Raw genomic sequence first — 19,561 nt, forward strand, 5'->3', positions numbered from 1 at the left:
ATTTCCTATAACTTTCCATAATCATAATTTACACAATGACAAAGCCAAACATTCAAACTTGAAGCAAGAACTTGACCTAGTCTGTCTAATCCATAACAAACATATGGAAAACATGTAAGCTACAGGTCATGAATGCATATATGATCATAAACTGATAATCTCCATCTAAGAATCACCAACAAGGCTATAATCCCTCTCTAGCTAGCTGCAATAACACTTTTTAGTCCATACATCCATCAACCATTCAATAACTTATTAAAACATGTCAAGAGCCATAGATAGACTACACCACATGACCAACATAGTAAACCATGGAAACTCAGCCATAATGTCAACATGATAACCAATACAAGCATTCGTAAATCATAGTAGGAAATAACTCTTATTAAAATATGCAAACGCCAACCAAGTCAGGGACTTCAACAATCCACTCGACCATAGATTGGGTTGAACCAAATCTCTCTTTTAGCTAATCAGCCCTACGCCATATTCAAAGCGTGAATGTGGGATCTTATGAAATAAACCAAAATAAAATCAATCAGGGTTTCCATAGGCCAAACCACCTCAACCTTCAACCACAATGATTACACCTCTACGATCCAGAAATCACTAGCATCAACCAGATCAATCTTTACCCAAGTTATCTAGGGCTCCAGGAACTAGTAGCTCAACCCACATCCTTTGAGAGCTCTAGAGCATTTGTTCCAACCGTGGCTCCAGGGACTAATTACTCAACCCACCAAGGGCTCCAGAGCATTTGTCCCAACCAACGGCTCCAGGAACTAGTAACTCAACCCAAATTGTTCCAGGGATTCCAGAGCGTTTGTTCCAACTCACAACCATTGGGAACCTAAGAACCAATCGACAAAACAAGTTAAAAAAACCCACAACACCATGGTTATCCAGGAAATGGCAAGGCAAGGCTAAACCCACTGCCACTTCAGGCAAATCTCCATGCCAATGACAACACATAACCAAAAAATCACATGCATATACCATGCATCCAAAAATCAGTAAGGAAATCACACATGCAACCTGTTACCTACAAAGAAATCTAGCCGTAACTGTTGATCCAACTGTTTCCTTGCACTCCCTGCTTCCCTTTGCCTTCTTTCTCGAAATTCAAGTGAATACTCGAGTGCTCCAAGAATGCTCCAAGATGCTCTAAGTGTGCAAGAGTATGAGAGAATGAAATGAGAGAGGCAAAACTGAATTGACAAAAAGCTAACAATTGATCCTCAAAAGCCTTTTTATCATCTAGGCCTCTATTTTCTTCATTTTCCTCCATTTCCCCTCTAATTTCCTTAGCATGCAAATATGTGTCTCTTCACCTTCCTTTTCTCCTATTTTCCCTTTTTCATAATTAAATGCCATTTTTTGTCTCTTTGTCTTTGCCAATTTCCATAGCCATTAATTAATCACAAGTGATGCCCACTATAATGTTTTTCCCAACATTCAACTTGGAATACGTGTCCCATGACCTTAGTCTTATTTTATTTACATGTAAAATCAACCAGGGGTTGTTACACCCACAAGGTGAGGAACTTGGTCGAATGTGCCCTTTTTGCAGCAACTCCTAGATCTGCCACTTGATTTCCTCATTTTCCAAAAAATAGTGGTGACATATTGGTCAATTGGGTAAAGGAGCTCCGGGAGTTAGATCGATCGAGTGCTTGACCTAACAATGCAATGGTACTCATGTGGATGAGGAGAATATGTCCCTATATTCTTCCATGATGTTATCAACTTTCTTCTGCTACACGAAGGGACCCTTCCGAGGGTCATGGATGTGGCCACAATCTCCCCCTTAATTTGAGAATGAATAAAAAAGAAAACAAATTTCCTGGTCTGGGAGATCACCTTACTACATTGCTTAACAGAGATCAAAGAGATGGCGTTAGGCGAGCTACCTTTGGCAACTTATAAAGTTTACTAACCAAAGTAACAATCACAGTGTGAAGCCTAGACTCATACATAACATGATGCTTCCACAAGTATGGTTGGCCTAATAAAACATCACAAACTTCAAGAGGAGCAACATCACATGATACCTCATCTGTGAAGAACTTGATGCAATAGGGAAGGTGACACTGCTGGATAACACAGAGATCTCATCCTTGGTGGAGCCACCCGATGGAATATGGTTGTAGGTGTGGTGTGGTCGACAAGCCCAACCACTTAATTACTTTTGCAGAGATGAGGTTATTTTGGCTCTCAGTGTCAACAATGAACTACATTGAAGAACTCTTCACCCACATTTATGAGTGGAAGAGTTGGTCACCCTCTTCTAGATCTTCAGGCTCAATCTTTTGGACCTTGGTGGTGGCAACGTTGGCAGTGGGTTTTGGGTCAATAATCTGCTTCCCCTTATCATTATCCTTGTCAGGTTCTGGCTCAGAGTCGGGACATACATCAGACTTCGAATATTTTAGCTCGACCACTAGTGATTTCTTGGCGTGACATTCATTTGTGTTGTGGGCGGGGCTCTTGTGGAACACACACCACCTTCCTGTGTCCTTCTTCATCTCCATGGTGTCATTCTTTTTTGGTGGCTTCGATGGGTTGTCCTAGGTCATTCCACCTTGCCTCTGTCCTTTATTTTGTAGTTTGGGGGTGCTCTTGCCCTGCTTCGGATCCGTAGATCCAAAGTCTCACTTCTTTTGTATAATTTTTTGTTCAATCTTGGTAGCATATCAATATGTTACACCAAGCAAGGAGATGTTTAGGAACTCCATTTCTTCCTGAATATATTTATGCAGATAACCGTGGTATTTTAGCACCAAATTTCGCTTAGAGTATTTGATACCTAACTTTGTGAGTAGAGTATGAAAAATATTCATCAACTCATGCATGTCTTGATCCCTTTGTTGCCATAGTGTGGTTCATTGTATGTACTTGTCTACATAGCTCCCAGCAAGGTAATATTGTTCCTTCGCAGTGTCTCAGAAAGAGTTCCAAGAGGGTGCGACTAAAAACAGAGAGGCTTCCTCGTCCCTTCTCTCATAGTAAGTTTCCCACCAGTCCTTGACATGGGGGGCAAGTTTAAGCATTGCAAAAGTAATATTCTCCCTATCAGAGAAACTATGGACCGAAAATAACCTTCCAACAGACTTAACCATTTATCTACAACATCTGCATCTATCTAAACTTTGAACATAGGGATATTAAAGTTAACTTGTACCTTGAAGGGGGTGGGGCCTCCGAAGTGACTGTTGGATGAAGATGCGTCCCCTGTTGGCATGTGCCGAAGGATCTAGGCAAAGTTGTCCATCATTTCATTCCTTTTTTTCTTGAGGGATCCTTAGAGCAATAATTTGATATGATCTCCTCCTCTCTCCTCTTTCTTTTCTTCTGCCATGGGAGGCCGTTGGGTTTTGCGATGGTGGTCTTGCAAGGGTTCGACTAATTTGAGTCCCAATTCCTTATACCTCGACCTCGTTGGGGACATGCACATAAAAATAGAGAAAGAGCAGACCACTTTGATACCACTGATCCTCATTTATGAAGTAATGAAATGAAATACTAAATTAAACAAAAACATAGAGATACGATAATACTGGACTTCAATAAATAAATAGGGAATGCAGCAAATGAAAATAATTTAGCTCGAGCGATGGTAGATCATCTTTGAGAAGAGCTGTGACAACTACATGCCTTCTGAAACATGTTACCATATGGTTCATATGCTTTTTTATCATAAATAAGAAGCGTGAAACCCTAACCCTAGGAGATGAAGTGACAATGGTTTTGGGTCCTGTTGGGGTAAGTTGGACCGCCAACTTCTTGAGGTTGTAACTTTGGCATACGATCTCCGTTTGGCTATCATAAGATCTCGTTTCAAAGATCTCCACGAGGAAGAAAAAAAAAAAACGAATATGTAAAATAACTTTCTAACACTTATTCGGTTTTTCTGTTTTCCCAAAAAATGTCTTTTAGGACCTCAAAATGGCTCTAGAAGTTTAGGACCCAAAAAGATTGCCAAAAATAGAAAGATGTGCTAGAATTAAGGAAATTGAAAGCAAACAATGTTGGGGGTCCAAGTGGAATTGACATATGGTTGCTAATATCCACATCGATCATTCTTCTTGATAAAGTGCTCATAATGGCTTTATGCTTCCTATTTAATGTCCTCGAAAGAGGTTAATTGCGGCCTACCTTCAGGAGCAAGTAGTTTGACACAATTTTGAGACTCATGGGCCTTTACTTGCTTATGGAAAACAGACGTGTTTTGATCACTGACTTTTAGCCATAGGTTACGTGGTTTTAGTATCCATAGTTCCTCTTCCTATCGACTAAATTTAAAAATTTCCCTTGTGAGTTGTTGTTCCTTTTCTATATGCCATGGTTCCACCTGACTATTCTTTGTTAGATGTTGATGACTTTCTAACTGCTCTACTAACTCTTTCCTCTTCTGCCCAAGCGACTTATAACTCTCCTTAAGCCATTCCCTCAATGCATGCTTCACCATCTTTAACTTGGATTCCTATGCGAAGGAAGGCGATCTTAAGACTAGGGTTTTCCATTCTTGCCTTATATTATCCATTACACTGTCCTCTTGTAGCCATGCTGAGTTGAACCTAAACGGGATGGGACCTAAATCTTCCTATTGATCCATTAATAATGTGATTGGGCGATGGTCATAATATCCCTACGCCTTGATTGATGAAGTGCACTCCAAACCCTTTAGCAAACAACTAATGTGGATAAGAAATCTGTCAAGTCGAGCCGAAATATGATTAATTCTAGTTTGTCGGTTCAACCAAGTATATTTACTGGCCTTTGGGAGCAGAGCAATTAGATCCCATTCATGGATTAGATCTTCCATATATTCCTTGAAGGGATATCGAACTATGCTCCCTCCTTTCTTTTCTACATATTTGAGCATTGTGTTGAAGTCCCCTCCCATTATATAGTTGTGGTGGAAATATTTCTCTTTAATAATGTTCAAAGAGTCCCAAAAGTACACTTTCTCTCCATATAGCACAAGTGCACAGACGTTGATAAAGGGGATTTGTTCTCTAGTGTCCTTCTTTTCCAAAATGATTATTATCCAATTTTGAGTTTGCATACTGTCTATATATTTGAAATGGTTTCCCATAAAATAATACCTATACCTCCAGACATACGTCTGGAACTTTGAACGATGTCATTACCTTCTCTCCAAAAGGCTTTAACTGCTACAAAAATATCCTTTTCGTCAAGCTAGGTTTCATGAAGAAATAAAACCCAAGGCTTCTCCTACTTCACCATGTCTTTGACTGACAAGGATTTATTGGGGCCCCCTAAACCCCTTATATTCCAGGACAATATATTCATTATTTATTTGGAGGGAATTGAGGGGCTCCTCCTCCTACTTCTGGTGACTCCGCATCTTTGACTGGTCTTGGTTTTAATATTTTTGTGTTTATTGATTGATTGTCAAGTTTCTTATTAAGCTCTGCTTCTTGCTCTCACGTGGTTTTTTTTATAGGGTCTTCCCTTCTTTTTCTTATTGCTCTATGTTTTGTGACTGCTACCATCCTCTGCCCATACTAAATTTTGCGCCATATTTCAGGTAATAACCTCTATGGCAAAAGGCCTTGTAATATTCCTAATTAGCCATGGCTAATTGGAATATTCAATTTTGTTCAATTTTTCTTTCTATAGTTATTTATAAATAAAAAGGTGAGGAAAGGGGGACATAACTCACTTTTTGAATAAAGTCACTCCCTAGTAGCACAACGTTGTAACTTAAAAGGGGAGCCAAGGGGGCCAAAGGACCACGTAGAGAAGGGGGCCCACGTAGACACTTGGAGGGACTGCACAGATGGAGAAAGAGCACATGGCAAGAGAGAGGTTACGTTGGAGGAGGTGGGCCTTAGGGTTTTGAGAAAGGCCAACAATATAAAGGAGAGAGGAGCCTCTACATTTGGGGCATTGGATTATGTTGCATTTGAGCTAGTCACTTCGACTTAGAGCACGCTCGCTGTTTAGCTTGTCTGCAACACTGTTTAGTGCATCGAGTGTCTCTGTTTGGAAATCTCACCCTTAGCCCCGAGGGACTTCGAGTGCCTGCTCATGTAAGGTAGTTTCATCAGTATTTTGCAGGAGGAGCGATTTCTGGAGTTGAGGAGGAACTAAGCATTTTGATGACTGTGCAGTCTTGAGAGGGGAGGACATAGTCTCTTTTGGTAGGAGCTCCAGATTGGGCTTATGTGGAGGATTTGAGCTTGGAGATTGAGCAAGGGATCAACCCTTGCAGATTGGAGGATTTTGGCAGAGTCTTGGGTAGAGTTTTGGAGGATTCTCTTCAGGGGCAGCGCAGAGCCTTGAGGGATAGCATAGATCCTCAAGGGGTGATTTTCGGGGGTCAGCTATTTTAGAAAAGCTTTCTGGGCTTTGCCGGGTTTTGAGCAGAGGTTGATTCCAGAGTTTCAGCATTTTCTGAGGAGAGGAACAACCCCAAATCCTCACTTGATTCCAAAAGTAGCAGCAACACAACAGTTCTCCGGCAGCTTGGATGTAGTTCAGAGAGAGGCCATTTCCCTACCATTCTGAGTGTATTTCTTCACTTGCCTTGAGCAAGTCGAGGTGCTATCTTTCTGATCACCTCTTGTACTCTTTCCATTACTCAGTATAATAAAATGGCTTAGCATTTCTCTCTGCATTTCTCGAGTATCTGCTTATATTCCATGTATACATTATTGTATGTCGCACTACTGTTATTTTTATCTCTTTGAGCTTCCCGACTACTATACCACTTGTGTGTCTTTCTCCTATACTCTTAGACAGAGTCTGGAAAGGGCCAGGTAGCCTCCAGATCTCGTCCTCTTTTTAGAGGCGACATATCTGGTAAACGCCCTCCCAGTCCATCTCTGGTTGGAGTTTGCTTGTGTTTGAGGGATACCCCTGATAAGGGATATTACAGGCCCCTCGTGGACATCCTTTTGAGGATAATTCTCAAACGCAACCACCAGGGCATTGTGCGCTTCCATTGCAAGTTGCTTTATGATCTCGAGGATCAGATGCGCTTCCATTGAATGAGGCTCTGATTGTTGCAGATCCATGACATTATCGACACCCGGGGTTTCCCCAACTTCATTGATCTCACCTTCTTCTTTTTTCATGATTGATTCACCCTCACTCGGATTGTCATTGTTCACTGGGTCCTCTTGGTCATTTTGGAGGATGCCGAATGGATTTGATGATGTTGAGGCCCCATTATTCTTTGAGGGGTTTCGAGCCTTGTTTGTTGCTGCCTTCCTTTTGTTTCCTCGTCATTGTTGAGTTTTCCATTGCTCCGCATGATTTGTCATTGGATCTGAGACTTTGCTGGAAGTGGCTTTTTACAATCCCTAGCAAAATGTCTGTATTCATGGCAAAACTGACATTTGAAGGGGATCTGTAGTCAAGACTTTGCCAATGTATCCAATTCCCAAGCGTGAAATTATTATTTGGGAAGGCATGCCCTTTTACAAATCAACTTCCACACAGATCTTAGCGAATGCAAATTGGGAGCGTTTGGGTTGTGCCTTGTCCAAGTATTTCCCAACTCTATTCCCAATAGCTCTTTCGTCACTCCAGTAAGAGAGAGGGAGCCTTGGTAACTTAACCCAAACTGGTACTGCATTCAATATATCCTCATTTGGATTGAAATCTAGAGACCACTTATTTAAGTACATTCCATGAGATCCAAAAAAGTAAGGGCCATTCCTGAAGATCACATCCTTATCTTCCTTTAGTTCAAACATGAAGGCAAAAAATCCATGTCCACATGCATACATTCCAATGTTTCCCTTCACCTTTGGCTTTAAATTTTTGTCTATCCAGGCATCCATTGAGCGAGGGGATGGCCACATCCCTGTAAATTTGTCGACAAGGGCTCGATCGGTGAAGGCCAACGATGTTCTACACATTGTCGTGGGGAGGGCAACCAATGAGATTGATTCAATTTTTTTACAAATTTAGATTCCTTGTTCTTAGGCTTCAATGCCAATACATCCACGATAGTCAGAAAAACAACTTCGTCACGGGGAATGGGAGAGGAAGGCACCCCTCTAAAGTTGCCACTGATAGAAGAAGCTAGATTTTAAATATGCGCAAGAGCAAAGTGAAGAAAATAAATTCTTAATTTAAATAAACTTTGTGAATATAAATTAAAATCATAATAACATTTAACTTAAATATATATATATATACATGAAAAGAAACAAACTTATGAGAAGTAAATAGTAAAATAAATACTTAAAAAAAATTCACATATTAGTATAAAAGTTAACCAAAATCACAATATTAATGTAAAAGTTAAAACTTAACCAATGAAGATGATACTTCCCATATAAAGAAACTGAAGAACAACTTGGTATTATTATTAAATATTTTAAAGATACATAAAATTAAATAGGTAAGAAATGTTATATATATATATATATATTTTTTTTTTTTTTTAATTTTTTTTTTTTTAATAGACATCTTTTCAAATGATTTTAGTTTTAATACACATAATATGAAAACGCAAATCAGTTATTCGGTAAAAATGATCCATATTATATTTTGTTGTTGAGAATTTCGTTCCGCAAGCGTGATGGCCAAGTCGTGTGCTTAATGGATTAATGCATCCGTTAAATCCTCGACAACTCCATTGCGTGAGACCAATGTAACATTGATTTTGATACAAGGTCTATCATAACTCTCGCTGTTACACAGGTACCATTTCGAATCTCGACAGAGAACATGGCTTTTTTCTAGATGATAATTCTCTCTTCTATGTTAAATGAAAGCTTAAGGCTCTTAACGTGAGCTTTGGATTAGGATTGAAATTTTTCCACAAACTCTGGAATTTCTTATTTATTGGTTTTACATTTACTAAGATCTTTGCTGATAACGTATCCTGTTGTAAAGGACATTGAAATGCCTACCTGGATTCCTTATATGAATTAATAACAGTGAGTTATTCTTTAAATTCAGTCAGATTTGTTTTTGTTTTAGTAGACTAGAAATATTAAAAATTAGTAATCAATGATAAAAAGTATCTCGATGACATTCAATGCATCTCTTGAGGGGCTATCTGTGCAGATAAAATTGGGTTTAGTTGGCGACGCAGCCCCCTCTAAAATGGCCATTTGGTTGGTTTTTTAGTGTTCGTGAATCTCGGTTTTCTTTGGTCTGGTGTCTTTCTTTGGCCTTCCGAGAGGTCTCCGAAATAGCCATTTAGTTGGCTTTTTAGTGTTTTGTGAAGCTTTGTTTTCTTTGGTCTGGTGTTTAATTGTGGCTTTTCTAAGAGTGTGAGTTCATGTTGAAACAATTTGGTAGTTATGTCAAATGATTATGACAATAAATTTGAAAATTTGGAGGGTGAGGGTTCTGTTGGACACAAATTTTACATGATACTCCATTTGCAGTTTCAATAGCCTCGTGAATTTCATTACTGATTGATCGACTATCACTTGTCTTTCCCCAGTTTTCAACGGAGCCGACATTCAATCTCGGGGCGATGTAGATTGTACATATGGGGCATGAATATTAAAGACATTTGAAAATTTTGGAAATATAGAGAGCAGTCGCCTCTTGAAAGACATAATTATCTCTTGAAGTTTAGATGTGTAAGTTCAAAATGCTTGAATGTCAAAGGATATTTGTTTTAGTTATAAAAGTCAGAAATCTGAAAATAAAATATATGCTAATCCTCTGAATTTCCAGTTACAATATGTGCAATCTTATTGAATAGCGACAAAATCTAGTCCTATTGTTATGTATGTTCTCCGTGTCTTGTTGAGTGCTTTCAGAAAGAAAAGAAAATGAACGTACGTCGTATAGTTTAGAGAAATGTACTAAGGTTTTCTTCAAATCTTGTATGGGTGGTTCCTAAGGCACTTGTTTGTAAATGGTTTGGGAAAAGATAAAAGGATGTACACTAATTTAAAACATAGATTGGCTGCTTGCTATAAACTCTGAAACTTTGGCAGTCTTTGACACTAGAGAGGACTGCTTTGACCAATGAAATAATCATGCCATAGTTGATGATCTGTTCAAAGCATTTGGATTTACAGAAACACACTAAGAGCCATTTGAATGTACATAGACATGGAGGTGATCTAGCACCTTTTGGATGAAACATTGCTCCCTTTGGATGGAATGTTTCGCTTTGGAGCCCCTATACATGACTTTGGAATAAGCCTTCCACCTATTGGAGACCACATGTGCCACACATGTGAATTTTTCATGAATTTATGGAGGATGACTTGGCACATGAGCATTGTTTCTTCACTTTGGGAGCATCTTTGGGGGTATTTTGACATCCACTCTTCTATCATGGATGTTTTATGTATTATGCCTGATCTTTGGGGCTTATAAAGAGATAATGGTTGTTTGATATTTTCATTTTAATGAGAAGAGAATCTCTCATATAAATAAGAGAAGCACTTCTCATTTGGATTCATTGCTAGAACTCGCGGAGAAGAATTACTTGCCCAATGCCTACATTTACTTCTTTTCTTCTACATTTGCTATGGATGAATAATTAGGTTGACTTCTTGAGGAGATGTTTTTTGAATTGCTTTACAACATTCATGGATGCTCATGATTAGAGTTTTGAAGAATGAAACAATTTCTTGAGTAAGTGGGCCCACTTGATCTTATGCATTATTATAAGTGTAATTGTATTGCTCTCGTGTTGGTGGTGCATTCTCTTCATATTTTCTTTAGTGTTGGAGAATGTAACTAGGTTCAGTCTTCATAAAGACCTTTGTAAAACATGACATGGTATGTTTTATATATTGAAACGAAGAAAAATAATTTTATTTATTTATCAAAGTGTGGGTTTCATGCTCAAGTCTAGGTCGAAGCATGTTCTTCATGCTTCTAGGGTCTTCTAGGTCAATAAACGATTTTTGTCATTTATTATAGTCTCATTTGGACTCATTGTAACAAAAGAAAATAATTATTTTTGAGTCAAGAAACCAAAATTATCCTCCAAGACCAAGTCGACCTAAAGAGGCTTATCTGACTTGTCCAAAAGGCTATAAATAAGGACTTCGACTCATTTGGATCACTCACTAAAGCAAGTTCGAACTGTAATAGTGAAGAAGGAAGAGTGAGAAAGACAAGAAGAAGAGGAAGAGGTTGAAGAAGAAAGATATCTTGAGAAAGCTCTCTTTTAAGTCCACACATGCGAAGCTCTCTAGGGTTTTTGGACAAGTTACATGGGCTGAAATTGCAGGCCGAAATTATAGACCTTGTTGCAAGGTTGAAATTGCAGGCCGAAGTTGTAGACCTTGTTGCAAGGCTGAAATTGCAGACTGAAATTGTGGACCTTGTTGTAGGGCCGAAACTTTGAGGTGAAGCTGCTTTGATCTTCGTTGACTTTGATCTTCTTATTGGGTTGGCTTGGTGTTTGGGAAGAATTGTGGCTTTGGTCTTGGGTCTTGGAAGTCTCAATTTGAACATATTCTATAAGAAGAGAAGTATTCTTTTTGGGTTTTCCCCTTGGAGGGGTTTTGCACTAACTTGGAGCCTATATCTTGTGTACTTAGTCTCTTTGATCTTCATTTTTTTGGTAATTGATTGATGAACAAGAAATAAAAGTAATAAAGGGCCAACTAATAGTCATAAGTAATTATCAAGTAAGGAAAGTCTAACATAACATACAAGATTCTTGATTTCCCAACATGGTATCAGAGCTAGGGTGTAAGGAGACTGAAGATCGCATCTTTGTTGGCACTCTCTTCTCAATGGCAAGGATTGTGAAGAAGGGTTTCAAGTTTCTTGGGAACCTCCTAGTTAGGGCATCTGACACCTAGGAAACACCTCCTCTTGGCTGCTAACATACTCCACTAATCAGTCCTCTCCTCGGACGCATCCTCTAGCATCCAATCATCAAACAAGATGACATTTGCAACTCCCTGTTGTCGCCACCTTGCCTTGGGATCTTTGCACCTGCAAGTTTGGTTAGGGCAACCTTAACAACCCTCAACCCTTGATCAAACTCTGTGGTAACCTTCTCCAATTGAGCTACTCCTCTTGTTGTCCATTCAAGGCATCATAACATAGTGGTAGAGCTTGAGGAAACCTCCTCACAACTCCCTACAACATATCTAACTCCAGCAACACAAATTTCCCCTAAACTCATGGAAGAAGGGTTTGTTTAGGCCACGACCTTCCTGAGATGATTGCGGCTAGGATAGGAGGCCTCTCCTAGGCCTCTCGGTCCAATCAAATCCTCCTCCTTAACGCCGCTGCAACTACCATGATCTGCGGCCCAAACAACATACAAAACACCACTGAAATATGCAAAAATAGTTGCATTACTCACCTTTGTGGTAGCGACACCAAGTCTACAAGAAGAACGCTCCCAAAACTAGTGACAAGACACACCAAACAAGGCTTCCAAGCCTCCCTGGCCTGCAACATCACCCACAAAAGATTTTTGTGTGCCAATGTCTCCACAACCCTCAAGCCTAGGGTTTGGATTACCTTCCAAGCCTCCTCTGACGACACTAGCCCATTTGGTGCCCATCACTCTAGCATACCCTGTAGAATGAACCATGCAATCTCGGTAGTGCCTTGCCTCATCACATCTGAACCTGAAGATCCCAAACCTCCACAGTGTTTCTCCCTCTGAGGCTAGACTATCTACGAGCCTACATGATCTCCTCTAGCTCAGTCCTACAAGCACTCATCCTCTTGGATCAAATACCACTCATGCAAACCCTCGAATCTTGTATATGCAACATCACGATTTGATGAAGGCTTTAGCTTGCCAATATGTTGTCCATCACACAAAGCAATCTCGATCAAACCAATCTCGTTCATGCCAAAACAATCTTCAAGCTGTCCCAACGATCCATGGCAAATCAACGAAAGTCCATGATCACCAATTTGCCATACAACAAACTGTTGTTCACTAGGCTTTCTACCAATCGACCAGAAATCCCAACCAATCTCGTTGGCAAGCCAGTCAAGACCACACCTCCATGTCTTCAGTTGAACCCTTTGCTCCATGATATAGACACCCACAACTCCCTCAGAGCTGCTTCACTGTGCACACTCTGATTCACTGTCCTTTCAAAGTAGCTCAGAGACGCTTTGATACCATGTTGTTTTTCTCGATGCTGGTGTCTAAGATATAATCTTAAATCACTGATGCTACCAAACCAACTATCACAACGATTTTACTTTGCACAACGGAATATAAACAACAATAAATCTACTAGTGTACAAAATATAGACAACTTTTTACAAATTTTCAACCCAACTTTGTTATATTAATCAAACTAAATAATACAACAGTCTAGGGCTCTAGTATCAGGGATAATGGCCCTCAAATATCCACTAGTACAAGAATACAAAACTGGGGCTTGGTTTTAGTCTATTGACAAACAATCTACCCTCAACAAGATACTCTGACCATCTGGCTGATGTAACATGCAATCACAACTCCTCTCGGTTGTACCTTCAGCTCCCAATATACAACACTGCCTCTATCAGTGATCCAAGTCCATCTAGCCACTAAATGCCAACTATCTAATCTGCTTACTTGTTGTGCCTTAGTCCATCAAGGGCACAACACATTGAGACTCCTGTCGAGTTGTTCACAACTCCGTTTGTGAACAACTCTCATCTACCCACTGCTGCTGCTCAACTTCTCAAGGACTTCAGTCCACTATAGTCTTCTTGCATTGCTGCAATGAAGAGTAACACAGGGCATGGAGGGTTGCCACCTATCACTGCATGATGCCCATCTCTCACAATGAACACGGGCTAGGAGGACCGCCCATATTCTGCTGTAGATGTCCTTCTCTGCACGACAAATCTAGTGCTGCTCAAAATGTTCCTGGCTTATTAGACCCTTGAGCTCTTTAATTGCCACTCTAGAAAATACTTTTGTCCATCAAAGTGTTGCACACCGGGCTCCAACTTGGGCACTATCACGTTGCCTTCCAAAAAACCATAAATGCCTAGTCCACTGTCCACACTTGGTCCACTCTCATGTTGCCCTCCAATAGACCACGATTGACCAATCCTTGCTGTAGCATCTACTCCTAGTTATGGCATCCAACACCTAGGAAACCCCTCCTCTTGGCTGCTCATAGACTCCACTAATCAGTCCTCTCCTTGGACACTCATCCTTTAGCATCCAGTCATCAAACAAGATGACATCTGCAACAACTTGCTGTTGCCACCTTGCCTTGGGATCTGTGCACTTGCAAGTCTAGTTAGGGCACCCTTAACAACCCTCAACCCTTGCTCAAACTCTATGGTAACCTTCTCCAACTGGGCTCCTCTTCTTGTTGTCCATTCAAGGCATCATAACACAGTGGTAGAGCTTGAGGAAACCTCCTTACAACACCCTACAACTTACCTATAACTCCAGCGACACAAATTTGCCCTAAAGTCATGGAAGAAGGGTTTGTTTTGGTTGTGATCTTCCTGAGACGATTGCGGTTGGGATAGGAGGTCTCTCCTAGGCATCTCAGCGCAATCAAATTCCCCTCCTTAACGCTGCTGCAACTACCATGATTTGCAGCCTAAACAACATACAAAACATCACTGCAATATGCACAAATAGTCCCAATACTCACCTTTGTGACAACGACTCCAAGTCTGCAAGAAGAATGCACCCAAAACTAGTGACAAGGCACACTAAACAGGGCTCCCAAGCCTCCTCAAGCCTATTACATCCTCCACAAGGTAAGTCACACCAAATTACAAAGATAACAAAGATAACCTTTCAGAGCTTGTGTGCTTGCCCTTGCGTCCTTGTTGCCCTAACTTGCTGTCCAAATTAGAGCTCTTTCTTTGATGTGGATACTCTTTGGATGTGAGGAATGAGGCCTCTCCTCACTTCTTTATATAAATTTCTCTAGGGTGACGTCCAACTTATTAAGAAGGGCTCTTTGAACTAAGGCCGACTTGATCTTATGACATATTCACCCACATAATTATTCAAAAATTCATCTCTCCATTTCTACATGTCGGATTGTGATGATTTTCGTGCCCTTCGATTGCTCTTGGAGTGCTCTATCATTTCCATCGCTCACATGTCAAATTCTCATCACGGTTTTGGTCGCAACATCGATGGGTACAAAACCCTAAGCTTGGGTTTCAAGCCCACAAAAGACTTTTGTGTGCCAATGCCTCCACAACCCTCAAGCCAAACCCTAGGGTTTGGAGAACCTCCGACGAGACTAGCACATCTAGTGTCCATCATTATAGCATACCCTGTCGAATGAACCCTACAATCTCGGTAGTGCCTTGCCTCATCACATTTGAACCTGAAGATCCCAAACCTCCATAGTGTTGCTCCCTCTGAGGCTAGGCTTCCTATGAGCCTACACGATCTCCACTAGCTCAGCCCTGCAAGCACAATCCGATGAAGACTCTAGCCTGCCAATTTGCAGTCCATCACATGAAGCAATCTTGATCAAACCAATCTCGTTCATGCCAAAACAATGCTCGAGCTGTCCCAATGATCCATGGCAAATCAATAAAAGTCCATGATCACCAATCTGCCCTACAACAAACTGTTGTTCACCAGGCTTTCCATCAATCCACCAGAAATCCTAACCAATCTCGCTAGCAAGCCAGTCAAGACCACACCTCCATGCCTTCATTTGAACCCTTTGCTCGATGATCTAGACAACCACAACTCCCTCTAAGCTGCTTCACTGTGCACACTCTGATTCACTGTCCTTTCAAAGTAGCTCAGAGACGCTTTGATACCATGTTGTTTTTCCCAATACTAGTGTCTAGGATAGAATCTTAAATCACTGATGCTACCAAACCAAGTATCACAACAAGTTTACTTTGCACAATAGAATATAAACAACAGTAAATCTACTAGTGCACAAAATATAGACAACTTTTTACAAATTTTCAACCCAACTTTGTTTAATAAGTCAAACTAAATAATACAATAGTCTAGGGTTCCTGTACCAGGGACAACGACTGATGTAGCATGCAATCCCAAGCCTGCTAGTATTCTTCGTTATATTAGTCCACTAGTACAAGAATACAAAACTGGGGCTTGGTGTTAGTCCTTCGACAACCAATCTACCCTCAACAAGATACTCTGACCATCTGACTGATGTAGCATGCAATCCCAAGCCTCCTCAGGCCTGTGACATCCTCCACAGGGTAACTCGCACCAAATTACAGAGATAACCTTCTAGAACTTGTGCTCTTGCCCTTGTGTCCCTAATTCGCTGTCCAAATCAGAGCTCTTTCTTTGATGTGGATACTCTTTGGATGTGAGGAATGAGGCCTCTCCTCACTCCTTTATATAGCTTTCTCTAGGGTGACGTCTAACCTATCAAGAAGGGCTCCTTGAACTAAGGTCGACTTGATCTTATGACATATTTACCCACACAATTATTCAAAAATTCATATCTCCATTTCTACATGTCAGATTTTGATGATTTTCGTTTCCTCCAGTTGCTCTCGGAGTGCTCTATCATCTCCATTGCCCACATGCCAAATTTTCATTAGGGTTTTGGCCCCAACATCGATGGGTACGAAACCCCTAGCTTGGGTTTCAAGCCCACAAAAGAATTTTGTGTACCAACGCCTCCACAACCCTCAAGCCTAGGGTTTGGAGTACCGCCCAAGCTAGAAATCTCACCATACTTCACTTTTGTTTCTCAAAATAAATAAGGGATCCCTTATAGGCAAATTGGCCATAGAGAAATTCAAATTTTTTACAGCAAATGAAACATGGAAAACTCGGCTCCCTGAAATTTGATTTGCACTTTCGATTTTCACTCGTGCGACCTTCCAAAATTTGACCTATTCTTTCACGTGTTGCATCACCCTTCCTTAGCCTCACACACACGACTTGTGCGTTAAGCCTCTAGCACGTGTGACCTTGTGCACTCCTTGGCTCGTGTGACCTCCTTGGAAATGATCTTGCTCACACTTGTGACTCTTTGAAATTTGGTGTTCAGTCACTCTTATGGCCTTGGCCTCCACTAAGTTTCCTTTTCCAGAGTTTTCAACCATAAACTTTCCTTCTCTTCAGCCTTAATGTTAAACACACATGGACAGCCAAGACAGTATGAAAGATAAAACATGCAATTCAATTTTTATTGATAAATGATTTACATTTATAGTACATTATGTGACTCTTGGGTTTCAGATCCCAAGGTCTCTTGGACTGCTTTTGTCCATTCAACTTCCACACTAACCATTTAGGATTAGGTGTCCAACATTCCCCCCCTTAATCCGAAGGGTTATGTATGAGTCCAAGAAGAGAGCTGTAATACAACATGTGCAAAAAAGGGCAGTGGTTTAAGGATGACCACCAACACTGGAACGCTTAGTGCAGTTCCCGGAACTCTTCCAAAACTGGCAAGAAACTGAAGTTTTCTGCTAGAGGAAGTGATCCTATTGTTTTAAAGAGGGAAACCTTCAACCATAAAAGGGAGGCCTCACCTCGCATAAAAGGTAAAACTTCAACCTGAAAAGGGAAGTCTCAACCTGTGATGGTTCAAGGATGACCAACAACTCTGTAATTCCTGGAACTCTTCCAAAACTGGCAAGAAGCTGGTGTCTTCTGCTAGAGGAAGTGTTCTCAATCTGTGATGGTTTAAGGATGACCAACAACTCTGTAATTCCTGGAACTCTTCCAAAACTGGCAAGAAGCTGGAGTCTTCTGCTAGAGGAAGTGTCCCAGATTCCCAACTGAAGGCATGTTCAGGCATCTTTGTCTCTGGCTACAACTCTGAAACTGGTGTGGCAGGTTGTGGCTCAGGCTCGCTTGATGTGACTTTGAAGCTTGTAGATGATCATCATTTCCCCCCCTGTCAGGTACAAGGTGAGAAGATGGAGAAAACTCAACTGCAAGACTGTTCAATACTCTAGAACAAGTTCTAACATGCGTTTGGAATATCTTCTTGGCTGTTGATGCCCATTGCCAAGAAGCGATCCATCCAAGATGAATCTTTGTTCTTGCAGGACGTTTATTTTTGAAGCACCTGTGTGAAGAATGGCTGGTTTTATGACAGTGCTTACATGGATGAAGATCAAAACAATGATCTTTCAGATGGCCAACTCGATCACAGTGTTGGCATTTTACAATCTTTGGTTGTTGTTGCTGCTGTGGAAGAGGAGTAGAATCTGGAACAGCTGAAGCTGAACTGTCATGAGGAGCAGGTGAACTGTCATGAATGAATCCGGCACTCTGAAACTGAATGGGCTTGGCATAGTCTAGAATATGAAAGGACAAGTCCTTGTCATATCCAAGACCAGTTCTGTGCTTGTTGTGGACAAGTTGTTCCCAAGGTCTGATGATGGGCTTGGGAAGTGCAGACTGAGTTTCTGCATCTACATGTACAGCTGCTGCTTTATTGGGTACTGAATCTGAATGAACTTGAACATTATTGACTTGCTGTTTATGGGAGTCTGCTTTATTGTTCTGAACGGAAACATGTTTAGAATGATGACTCAACTGTTGTAATTCTTCCTGCTGTAGCTTTGTCTCAAGCTGCAAAAACTCAATATTCTCTTGTACATTATGCAAACAGGTTCTAATGTCAACAAGAGAAGCTTTGCTTATTCTTACTATACCATGATCAGAGGAATGTATCAGAGTTTTTAAGAACTCCAATACTTCACCAATTCTGGCTATTTTATTCATTGTCAAATTGCACTTGAAACTGATCACAACTTGTAGAGAAAAATCAACACTCACTCGCAATATGTCAATACAATTGGATTTTGCAACAGATTGCACTTGTCTTCAAAAGATTGCACTTGTCTTTAAAAATAGTGATGGTTCTCGATTTCAGTTGTGTTTGGTTATATAAGTATCATATTCCAACACATTTGAAATAACATAAAGTAATCAGTGCCGTATAAGGAGGAGCATGAATCGACAAGAAAAATGACCGACGCATAGGATGCTTTCATATCATATAATACCACACATTCATACCTCAACAATCATATGCCTTGCCTAGTAATATACATGATATGTACAAAAAATTAGCTGATAAACAGAAGCCACCCCTGATCTGCTAGGACTGCAAGAGAAGCCAAATCAGCTTAACCATATATACACTCTTTCAGGTCCTAGCTAAGAATAAGATCTCCAATCTTATGGAACCCACATATCGCTTCCTTCTCAAATAAATGTCAGATGCTTGCAAAACCCTGCCTTTTAGAATGAATTTAGTTAGATACTTGTTCAACACTGTCTCTAAGAACAGTTCAAACCAAAACTCCTAGTTGAATAACCAAATAACATAGAATCTTATTTGCGGCTGTCACTGGATTCCTTAAATGAGCTGCTTCCCATACTACTAGCCAAAAAAAATAAAGTAAATCTCAAGCCTGTTACATAATATGTAAAGCAGCCTTACAGCTGCTTCCCTATTGACATCTGCTTCCCCTACCGTTTTTTTTTTTGCTGCTTTTTGGATTACTCTGTGCGCAAACGTCATGGCCACATCCAATCTTCTATGTACATTTAGGATCAAAATAGAGAGATATTAAAGTCCTTTACATTTACTAGCCAAATATATTAATACTGTACAGATAGAGCACAGTAGCACAAAGCAAGATATGTTCGCTCATACCACAGCTGCTA

The 19,561-nt window shown here is 40.4% G+C and overlaps 1 long non-coding RNA gene across 1 annotated transcript; it reads left to right on the plus strand.

Annotated features, from left to right (window-relative positions):
• The first annotated feature begins 8,550 nt into the window (after positions 1–8,550).
• On the plus strand, positions 8,551–9,245 carry LOC149251625 (uncharacterized). Its single transcript, XR_016266000.1, has 3 exons — positions 8,551–8,685; positions 8,881–8,924; positions 9,055–9,245. It is a non-coding gene; the product is annotated as an uncharacterized LOC149251625 (long non-coding RNA).
• The last annotated feature ends 10,316 nt before the right edge of the window (positions 9,246–19,561 follow it).

The sequence above is a fragment of the Pinus tabuliformis genome, chromosome 7 (assembly GCF_031772625.1).
Source record: "Pinus tabuliformis cultivar Carrire ecotype Pingquan chromosome 7, CPIR1, whole genome shotgun sequence".
NCBI classification, from domain to species: domain Eukaryota; kingdom Viridiplantae; phylum Streptophyta; class Pinopsida; order Pinales; family Pinaceae; genus Pinus; species Pinus tabuliformis.